Source organism: Lucilia cuprina, chromosome 4 (genome assembly GCF_022045245.1).
Source record: "Lucilia cuprina isolate Lc7/37 chromosome 4, ASM2204524v1, whole genome shotgun sequence".
Taxonomy (NCBI): Eukaryota; Metazoa; Arthropoda; class Insecta; order Diptera; family Calliphoridae; genus Lucilia; species Lucilia cuprina.
In genome coordinates, this window is record NC_060952.1 from 69,868,205 (window position 1) to 69,880,932 (window position 12,728).

Genomic DNA, 12,728 nt, shown 5'->3' on the forward strand with positions numbered 1-12,728 from the left:
ATCTAGTTCTATTAATTTCGCAGATAAAATTGTTGTATTTATTTCATATGGAAGGTGCCGCTACGCCCTTTAGAAATCCACCAATTTATTACCAAAAATATTAACATGGATGTTAAAGTTCTTGGTCCAAATGTTGAATATTGTAACTCTAAAAGTTTCCAAGATTAACTAATTTTTTCATATAAGAGGTGTCGCAACGTCTTTTACTAGCACAGAAAAAAATATTCAGTATTTTTTTCAATAAAGACGTTAATCAGTATTAAATTTTAATTGAATTATATTTTTAATTAATGTGATTATTTTTTGTAATTACTTTTTTAATTTTTGAAATGTTTAGTATTTTGACATTTGTAAAAATAAAATAAAAAGAAAAAACAGTTTAAAACTTTTGCAGAAAAGAATTTTTTCATTATTTTATAAAAAAAATGTGTTATTTCAATTGAAACACAAAATGGACGGGAATTTATTTATCTCTGTTATGTGGACCTACGTAAGTAAAAAAAGTTCTCATTCAAAAATATGTGTACGCAATTTAATATAGTGTCTTTTAGATATTTTGTGGGATAGGATGCTATATTTAGACGCATTATATCCCTGATACATTTAAAAAAAGCAGTGGACTTAACACAAGGTAAGCTTTGATCAAGATTTCTCAAACGTATTTCTAAGTTTTCTTTTGTTGTCTCTTTTTAGATCATTATTTCATGGCGCATGACCCCGGCGGATACTAGGAGTTTTTATAAGTTATGAAGTATATCTGAAAATATCGTGGCGATTGCATACATACAAATATACATACATACATACATACATACATACATACATACATACATACATACATACATACATACATACATACATACATACATACATACATACATACATACATACATACATACATACATACATACGTACGTACGAACATACATACGTACATACATAAATACGTACATACATACATACATACATACATACATACATACAAACATAAATACATACTTCATGTATTTTAATTATGTATAATAATTTACATACAAACATAAATACATACTTCATGTATTTTAATTATGTATAATAATTTATGTATATTCAATAAAAAAAATTTGATAAATCTTCAATTGGAATAATTATTTTTTAGTCGATATTTAAAATTACAATAAGTAGGAATTTAATCGAATTCATTAAAGACGTATTTGAAATATGCCACCAGATCTAATTAAAGGAATTAATTACAATAATACTGTTTTAATTGCAATTTTTGCCACGTTTTTTTCCAATTAACATTTTTAATTTTCAGTTAATCAATAGTATCATTTTGATGATTAGAGAAAAATCAAAACTTTTTTTAATTAATATGAGCAATTTCATAATTGAAATTCATTTTTATTTTTTCTGTTAGTCCGCCCACTTTTTGTTGTATATAATCATATTGATAAAGTGGTTGCGACAAAATTTGAGGTTGTCCCTAACAAATTTTGGGACTCTAGATGTTGCAGCTGCAGAGATATGCTTGGCTTCTCAAACGCTTAAAATTTCAAAATAAAAAGTATGTTTCCTTTCAGGCATACAGAAACACACTATGAAAATTTTAGAAAAATAAAGTAAATTTTTTATTTAGCTGGTCATACCCAGTGTGCTTTGCTACCCTAAAATCAATATAAAAAAGCAATCACTTAATGATTTTGATGATTCTAACTATAATAGATTGAAGATAGATATATGTTTTTCTTATGGGAGATGCAATAAAATTATGATTTTAATGTAACTTTTAATAATCTTATAGTTTAGCAGATAAATTTTGTATTGAATTCGGAGGTACCAAGCCCCTCAGTGAAAATCTGCCTGTTATTCTTTAAATATCAATATTCTTCATGTAAACTGTTTTTTTTTTATAAAACTTATAAGCGATTTTTCAACTGATAGTTGTTTTGCTCGAGCAAAAACTGGTAAAAATTCGAATATACATAAACTATATTATTGACATATCAAAATAATAAGATCCCAATTGAAAACAAGTAAGAGTTCTATATTCGGCTGTGCCGAATCTTATATACCCTTCACCATGATGTGTTTAAAGCCTTTTGTACCTTTTGAAGAACGAAAAAGTACCAAAAAGTCCCCATCTATGGGTCCTCAGTTAATCCGGGCCATACAAACTTAATTACATGTTCCTAGGTTCAATATTGTAGAAATTGTAAAAAGTACCTTTTGAAGAACGAAAAAGTACCAAGAAGTCCCCTTTTACTGGTTCTCACTTAATCCGGGATATACGAACTTAATAACATGTTTCTAGGTTCAATATTATAAAAAATTCAAAAAGTACCTTTTGATGAACGAAAAGTCCCCTTTTATAGATTCTCATTTACTCCGGGCTCTACATGCTTAATTTCATGTTTCTAGGTTAAATTTTATAGAAAACTCAAAAAGTACCTTTTGTAGAACGAAATAGTACCAAAAAGTCTCCTTATATAGGTTCTCACTTAATCCATCCTCTACATACTTAATTTCACGTTTCTAGATTCAATATTATAGGAAATTCAAAAAGTACCTTTTGAAGAACGAAAAAGTACCAAAACGTACCCTTTTATAGGATCTCACTTAATCCATCCTCTACATACTTAATTTCATGTTTCTAGGTTCAATATTATAGGAAATTCAAAAAGTACCTTTTGAAGAATGAAAAAGTACCAAAAAGTACCCTTTCATGGGTCCTCACTTAATCCTGGCCATACATACTTAATTACATGTTTCTAGGTTTAATATCGTAGAAATTGCAAAAAGTACCTTTTGAAAAACGAAAAAGTACCAAAAAGTCCCCTTGTATGGGTCCTCACTTAATCCGGGCCATACATACTTAATTACATGTTTCTAGGTTCAATATTGTAGAAATTGCAAAAAGTACCTTTTGAAGAACGAAAAAGTACCAAAAAGTCCCCTTTTATGGGTCCTCACTTAATCCGGGCCATACATACTTAATTACATGTTTCTAGGTTCAATATTGTAGAAATTGCAAAAAGTACCTTTTGAACAACGAAAAAGTCCCCTATTATGGGTCCTCACTTCATCCGGGCCATACATACTTAATTACATGTTTCTAGGTTCAATATTGTAGAAATTGCAAAAAGTACCTTTTGAAAAACGAAAAAGTACCAAAAACTCCCCTTGTTTGGGTCCTCACTTAATCCGGGCCATGCATACCTAATTTCATGTTTCTAGGTTCAATATTAAAGAAATTTCAAAAAATACCTTTTGAAGAACGAAAAAGTACCAGAAAGTCCCCTTTTATAGGTTCTTACTTAATCCAGGCTCTACATACTTAATTTCATATTTCTAGCCAATAACAAAACATTAGTGCTGCTCTCGCTCTGCTACTCTTGCTCTGCTGCTCTTGCTCTGCTTTGCTTTTATAAACAAATTACAATAACAATATTTACCGTATTGTTATGTATTTTGTTTTTGTTTTTTGCAGTTTCTGTCTGAGCATGAATAAAAAATCTAAATTTTATATGAAATTTTCAGAGGTTGTCTCGGTTTTTTGCTCATATCTCCGTTATTTATGGACCGATTTTGCTGATTTTAAATAGCGTTCTTGCCGGTCGTATGTCTGATAGAATTATGGAAGATTCGGATCTCGCAGATATCTGGGGTCTTCTAAAAACTGATTTCAACAAACATACAGACAGACAGACAGACAGACAGACAGACAGACGGACAGACAGACGGACATGGCTTAATCATCTCCGCTACCTATAAGGATCCAGAATATATATACTTTATAGGGGCGGAAAATTATATTATAGAAATTACAAACGGAATGACAAACTTATATATACCCTTCTCACGAAGGTGAAGGGTATAAAAATGGACAAAGATCGACAAAGAAGAAGTTTAAGCTATATCAGAGTTTCTAATGTAGAACTTCTGGAGAGAATAAAATATCTTCTGAATTTGTGTTTACAGTTGCAACAGGATAATGAATAATTAGGAACATTCTCAAATCCACCAGGCTCCAAAGAATGCCACTCAAACCAAATCGATGAAACACATGCAGAGGAACTAGCTAAATAAATGGACTGCATTGTTTAAATAAGTACCTAAGCAAACTAAAGAGCTACAAAAAAACGAAAGGCTAAGTTTTTACAAGTAGCTGAAGCGAATCGGAACACGAAAAAGAAATAATTATAGTCGAAACGTAAATTAACTAACACCCACAACCAACATACAATGTCCTCTCTCAAATAAGTGTTGTAGATAATTTCAATCAGCTTTATATTGTGATAAAATCAAACATATATGATGGCTTCGCAATAAAACCCTTGAACAGAAGTACAAACTTAATACTATTCGTCCGGTTAGTGTTCTAGTCTGGTACTGGTTACAGACCGCACGAGCCTAGTTGTATTTCTTTCAAACCAACTAATACTTTTAGCAGCAATGATTATCGAAATATTATCCCAAAGAAGATTGAGGATAACATTCTGGCTCAAGTTTTCAAAGTTATTGATGTTAAAAAAGTAAAATATATGTCCAAATTGAACCAATACTACCACCCAAACAAATGCCTCAATGTCAACAAGTATGAATGTATAGTCGGGCATGATGTTAAAAATATCATTTATTGTTGTTTAACCTTATTTCGGAATATTTTTAATTATTGTTAACAAAAAATATTTTCTACTTATTTTCTTATATGGTCTATTCTTATAATTATTAATAAAGGAATTTACGTCTACTTCAAAGTTATTTATGTTTGTGTTTAGAAGTGAATTAGTGAAGTGAATTAGTGTTTAGAAGTGAATTTTGATCTTCAAGTTACATATTTTCTGAAGGGGAGTTTGAGGGCTAGTGTCAAATGATGCCCGATCTTTACAAAAATCGGTAGTCATTTAAAGTTCTATAAAACTAAGTTTTGCCGATTTTTGTTGGCATATTAAAACATTTAATAAAATTATAAGCCAAAGGCCCTATTCCGGGGTACGGTTGTATAGAGGCTAGACGAAATAATAGACCAGTTTCAACAATTTTTAATAGCATTCGTCCTTGGACCAAAAGAAGTGTATGTGCCATATTTCATCAAACACACAGACTGACATAGTTAAATCGACTAAGAAAGTGATTATGAGTGAGTAATTCTCAGAATATTCTTCTGATCAGTGATGCGTTGTCTGTCTTTCTAAAAATTAGAAAGAATGTCGCTAATTGTCAATTTAATTTGAAAACATTTGTGGATGTAATCTTAGTATGTAAGTACAGACTTAGGTCCTGATATATACCCCATACTCGAACTCCATGCGATAAAATATTTCATTATCGAATATATATACTGTTCTAAGTAAAAAATTACAGATTCAGTGTTTTGGCCGCAGGTATGCAGTTATTTTATATACATCACAAAATTTTAAAGAAATTAAGCACTAAAAAATTAAAAAAATAAATGTAATTGCGGTCGTTCATCTTTTCTTAATGTGTTTTTAAATATAAAAAGTAAATGTCTTATACTCAGCTTAATGAAATCTTGTATACCCATAAAAAAATCGTGAGTTATGCACTAAATTATAGTTATTTTGGATTCATATTACATTTAAGGAATATACAAAGAAGCTAGAGGTCCGAAATTTCCCACAAATATTCTAAATTGATAAGGATATTATTGAACTGTTAACCAAGCTCACGTTAAAACTAAGCCAAAGAACCAAAGAATCAAATTCACAGGAAATATTCATTGTTGTCAGTTTGCAGTTTGATATTAAAAATGAGCAAAATCGGTTCACAACGTAAAAAGTTATGAGTAAAAATTTCAGACTACCAGTAAAAAAATTACGCTTTTTATATTTCTTGAAGAGATTTCTCAGAAACTAAAAAATAATTTGATGAATTTTGACACAAACTATTTTTTTCGTTCAAGGATCAATTACGTAAAAAAATAATTATATTCCATTCAAAATTTCTCATAGTCCCCATACAAAAGTTCGTATTTTCGTAACAACTTCCTCAAATATATCAGTATCAACTCACAAAGGTTATACTTATAATAAACATGTAAGATATTATAGTCGGGCGAGGTCGACCCTAAACCTTTTACAAAACTAAAATACGATTTAGATTTCATAATAAAGCATTTAAGTTAGGGGCTAGGTTCAAATAAGACCCTATAAATATTAAATTCATGAGGATCATCAAGGCTAGTATAGAACTTGGTTTTGCAGCTTTTTGTCGAGATACGAGTATATTAATCATAATAATGAACTTAAAAGTCCTATTCGGCGTGTTTATTTGGTGAAATAATGGATCTCAGCCAAGGGATGAAACCCTTGGACAATCGAAGGTCATGTACCAATTTTATCTTCAAAATTGCGTAGTTAAATTACAAGGTTTACATGGACAGACCGACGGACATAGCTAAATCGACTCAGAAAATAATTCTGAGCCAATTGGAATAGTTTAAGGTGGATATAGGACCAATATTAGCAGCATTGTTTAAACAATTGGATTTATTAAATCCAAATATTAGTACATACACTGTACGCCAGGTGTATAAGGCAAAAGGTTTTAATCGAAGGTTAAATAAATTTTAAATCATAATGTGAGTAGCGGCCAACAGACGAAGCTATTTCAAAATTTATTGTTAAAATTTGAATTTTTCTATACAAATTTTAGCAATTTGTCGAAAAAGGTGTTATTTGCACTGAAATAACATGAAGTACAACATTTATGTTACAGCAATTTGTTTTATTTTTCTATTTTTACACATTTTAAAAACATATGGCAAGTTGGTGAAAAACAAAATGAAACAAATTTATTTCCTTAAAAATTATTTTGGCTTTGTTCTATGAATACAAAGCATTGCCATATTTAAATTATCTAAATCTAACTATTATTTTGGATTTAATAAATCCAAATTGAATTTACTTCTTTTAGCTACAGAAACGCCTTTTTTGCACTGAAATTAATTTTTCTTTGACCTTATATTAGCATATACAGTGTATTTTCAGATAATGATGCCCAAAGATAGTTTTTCTTTTCTTGAAATAAAATAAATCTAGTGATTATAAAAGGTCCCTATTCCCCACTGAAGTGGTGTAGGGTATAATGAACAGAAATCATAATACAAACGGTGCACAATTTTTCGTAGCTTCCATATAACACAACTCCGAAAATCACTTAAACGTTTATATTTCATTGATAAATGAAGCTATCGTGATAAAATTTGACAAAAATATGTTTTATATATGTATCAATCAGTCAACAACCAATTATTGTCCGAATCAACCATAATCAACATGGCTCTCATAAAAGGTCCACTTCCGAAAATCCCTTAAACGCATATATTTCATTGAAGTATAAAGTTATCTATATAAATGGGATTCAATATGTTTTGTATTATAACTCTGATATAAGGGTATCAAACTCGTTTCAAAAATCACTTAAATTAACGGCGTCATGAAATAACTCCCCACGAAATAACTCCCCAAAACAAAAATGAAATAAGTCCTCAAATTTGGGGACTTGTTTCATTATGAAATAATTCCCCAAATTAAAAATGAAAAAAGCCCCAATGAAATTATAATGAAATAACACCCCATTTTTGGGGATTTATTTCATACGAAACAAATCCGTAATTTTAAAATGAAATAAGTTCCCATTTAAAAATAACGAATTATGGAACAAGTCGGTTTTAGTGACATTTCTAAAAAAATTAGGTCGCTCATACTTTCGAGTAGGACTTCAATGTTTAATACATTTCAGTTTAATCGCTTAATAAAAATTCCCTTAATAGCAGGCCTGCGGCCGGGCGCAAGGTCTTTCTACTCTATGATATGTCCAACAACAGCTTAATAAATATTTCCTAAATATCCGGTCTACGGCCGGACGCAAGGAATTGCCTCTCTATGATATGACCAACACCGGCTTCGCTTAGTAAAGATGTCCTAAATAGCCGGCCTAAGGCTGAACACTCTTGATACAGGGAGAGTGTATTCTTAGCGAAGCCGGTGTCCAATGTACCCTAGAGGATAAAATCCTTGCGCCCGGCCGAAGGCCTGCTATCAGACATATATTATTTTATTTCGTGTGATAAAAAGTAATATAATGAAATAATTCCCCAAAAATGTTTTTAGGGATTTATTTTATTTTTGAATTGTGAGGAATTATTTCGTAATGAAATAACTTCCCATTTCAAATGTGAAATAATGCCCCAAAAAACGAATTAAATCCCCAAATTGTTTCGTTGATTTTGCTTTCTGAACAAATTTTTAGGGAGTTATTTCATTTTTGTTTTGGGGAGTTATTTCGTGGGGAGTTATTTCATGATGCCAAATTAACAGGTAAGAGTGTTATATTCGGCTATGCCGAATTTTTTATACCCACCATCAAATCACTGCCCACCATCAAATCACTGCCATAAAAGTCTGTAGGAAGATTTCAGTTCCTTATTTAAAATTTCATAGATCTACCTGTATTTTAAAGACATTAAGGAGAATTAAAGTCATAAAATATGGTAGAAAGATTTTAAATCGAAATTGTTTTATGTCGAATTGCATTGCGTATTCGTATTTTTCTCGTCATTTTTTGGGGGGAATTTATATGGGGTGGTGTTATTATGGTCTAATCCTCATAAAAATTGGTAGAGAGATTTCGGTTCCTATAGAAGAGATGGAGATATTAGCTTACATAAAACTAGTTTATGTTGAACCTCATAAATCTACTAGTATGTTTAAGCCAGTACTAAGCTTTAAAGTCATTTTCTGAAAGGGCCTTATATGGGGTTAGCGTCAATTATAGACCGATCTTCGTAAAATTTTGTAGAACGATCTTGGTTCCTACAAGTCATGTTTATATCGAATTTATATCACAATTCAAAAATAAAATAAATCCCTAAAAACATTTTTGGGGAATTATTTCATTATATTACTTTTTATCACACGAAATAAAATAATATATGTCTGATAGCAGGCCTTCGGCCGAGCGCAAGGATTTTATCCTCTAGGGTACATTGGACACCGGCTTCGCTAAGAATACACTCTCCCTGTATCAAGAGTGTTCAGCCTTAGGCCGGCTATTTAGGACATCTTTACTATGCGAAGCCGGTGTTGGTCATATCATAGAGAGGCAATTCCTTGCGTCCGGCCGTAGGCCGAATATTTAGGAAATATTTATTAAGCCGTTGTTGGACATATCATAGAGTAGAAAGTCCTTGCGCCCGGCCGCAGGCCTGCTATTAAGGGAATTTTTATTAAGCGATTAAACTGAAATGTATTAAACATTGAAGTCCTACTCGAAAGTATGAGCGACCTACTTTTTTTTAGAAATGTCACTAAAACCGACTTGTTCCATAATTCGTTATTTTTAAATGGGAACTTATTTCATTTTAAAATTACGGATTTGTTTCGTATGAAATAAATCCCCAAAAATAGGGTGTTATTTCATTTTAATTTCATTGGGGCTTTTTTCATTTTTAATTTGGGGAATTATTTCATAATGAAACAAGTCCTCAAATTTGAGGACTTATTTCATTTTTGTTTTGGGGAGTTATTTCGTGGGGAGTTATTTCATGACGCCGTTAATTTAAGTGATTTTTGAAACGAGTTTGATACCCTTATATCAGAGTTATAATACAAAACATATTGAATCCCATTTATATAGATAACTTTATACTTCAATGAAATATATGCGTTTAAGGGATTTTCGGAAGTGGACCTTTTATGAGAGCCATGTTGATTATGGTTGATTCGGACAATAATTGGTTGTTGACTGATTGATACATATATAAAACATATTTTTGTCAAATTTGATCACGATAGCTTCATTTATCAATAAAATATATAAACGTTTAAGCGATTTTCGGAATTGTGTTATATGGAAGCTACGAAAAATTGTGCACCGTTTGTATTATGATTTCTGTTCATTATACCCTACACCAATCAGTGGGGAATAGGGACCTTTTATAATCACTAGATTTATTTTATTTCAAGAAAAGAAAAACTATCTTTGGGCATCATTATCTGAAAATACACTGTATATGCTAATATAAGGTCAAAGAAAAATTAATATATATATATATATATATATATATATATATATATATATATATATATATATATATATATAATATAATATATAATATTATATATATATATATATATATATATTATATATATATATATATATATATATATATATATATATATATATATATATATATATATATAATATATATAATATATAATATATATATATTCAGCTTTTTTGATGCTTGTCCAGTTTCTAAAATTTCATTTGTCCAGCTAAATAAAATATTTTTAGTACACTGCAATAATTATACCCTACACCACTTTAGTGGGGAGGGTATTTTGGATTTGTGCTGATGTTTGTAACATGCAAAAATATTCATCCTACACCCACCTTAAAGTATACCAATCGGCTTAGAATCGTTTTCTGAGTCGATTAAGCTATTTCCGTCCGTCGTCTGGCTGGCTGTCCATGTAAACCTTGTGCGCAAGGTACATGTCGCAATTTTCAAGATAATTGGATTTTGCACGCACGTTTTATTTGACCCAAGGACGAAGCCTATTGAAAATGGTTAAAATCGGTCCATTATTTCACCTAGCCCCCATAGAACAGAAAAGTCCGAAAAGGGCTTCTGAGGTCATAATTATGTTAAGTATACAGATATATCGATAAAATACTATGTTATGATTTCCCTCTTCTATCATCATGTCTTAACACTTGAACAGCTGAATGTCGTAATAAATATTAGATCAGTTAGCATACTCGATAATTTGTAACAATTTGCAACAATTCCGTTCGCGTACGTTCAAAAACTTGCAACGAGAGAGTAAGAGAGCGGTAAAAATTACAGTTCGTTGATAGAAAATTTTTTGATTTTACTGAATATTTTTTCCCCAGTAAAAAATATCCAACTTATATTTACAACATATGTTTAATTTATGAATATGTAAACAAACCAAAGAAATCAAAAATTTGGTAAAATTTAAATTTTTTGAAAGAAATATATAAATTAATAACACACGAATATAAAAAAATTATTTGTAATTATATTTATTTTAAATTTATTTATTATAAATTAGTTTTTAAAAGAGTTTATTTGTCATGAAAAATCATAACAAATATTGTCAATCTAGCGTTTTTAAAACAATTTAGTTTGTCTTTCTGTTAGCGAATTTGTGTAAATTTTTATTTTAATAATATGTTTGTATCATGAAGTTTTAAAACAATTATATTATATTTTTAATGATACTACATGTTTTGTTAACTTTAAATATCCATTTATTTATAGGAAAAATCAAAGTTACAATTATTTGTTTTTTAGTGTTTTGTTAGCGATTGAGATTTCAGCAAAAGGGCATTACCAATCTTTGTTTATAAACAAAAAATTGGATTTCGCGTATTTTTTGGATATATTTTTGATTGAGAGTAAATTAAAAATTACTCTATATCATAAAGTTACTGTATATTTCTTACAGGAAAGTACGCGAAAAGACCTATTATTGCGAGCGATAGTCAATTTCTTTACGTACAGCTTACGTACTTATGATTTTTAAAATTTAAAACTTCAAAAATGGAGTTTTTTCACATATTTTGCTTTATAAAGTAAGTTAACGAAGTGATCGGGGAAAACTAAAAATATATTCATACTCTGTGGACTATAACAAAACGGAATTGGTATATGAGAACCCCTGCATTTTTTTGGTGTATCACTGTGAAACTACACAAAAACCAAAATTAGCAATTTCTCATTATTTTTTTATGTCCAGCTTTTTTTGTTTTGTCCAGCTTTTTTAAACTGCATTTATACTAAGCGTTAATTCAAGCATTTACACAATTTCTTTGGCACAATAGTCTCTGCTGCAGCAATAATCATTGTTAAAAGTAGTGTTTTTGCCACAAAATTATTAAAAACGTTTTCAAAAAAAAACGAAATTTTCAAGTGTCAATATTGGTCCAACCCAACAAACACAACGAGTATATTTCAAATTTAGAATAATTTTAAATGAAGATCTGAAAAATACCTAATGAAAACCATTATTTCATAAAATATCGAAATTTAATATCCAACAAAAATATTAAAACTTTTTAAACAATAGAGTTTGCGTTTGTTGGGTTATATATTTTTCAACTAATACATTCTCACGACATAGGTTTTTGACAGCAGACTCAGGTTCTGTCATTCTCAGTTTAATTTCTATGTATACATACCTATTCTATGGCCTAGTTCCTGCTGCATGACAGAGCCGATAGAAAATGATCAAGGGAGTCGACTAAATTGTCGATCAATTTAACTTTGTCTTCAGAAACTGGCCTACACTGAAAAAAATCCATGTCTAATATATACGAAAAATGTTGTACATTGTACGAATCGTTCGTTTTTTCGCACTACGAAATTGTACGAATTATTTTAGTATAATGCAAAATATTCTTAAAAAAATTAATTTACATAAATTGAAAAAAGGGAATTTTGAATAAATATGGTAAAATTTACGAAATATTAATTTATTCAAACACTTTTGTTCATTTTAAAATAAATTTTCTAATTTTAGTTCAAAATTATTCTCCACACGAATTTTAAATTTTTTTCATGAAAATAATTCGAGAATAATATTATACTTTTTCTTAAATTTTATAAAAATGTTGTAATTTTATTTAATCATAATATAATTAATATCTTTATTTTTAATTTCTCTAAAATTTAAGAAAAAAATGTTACGAAA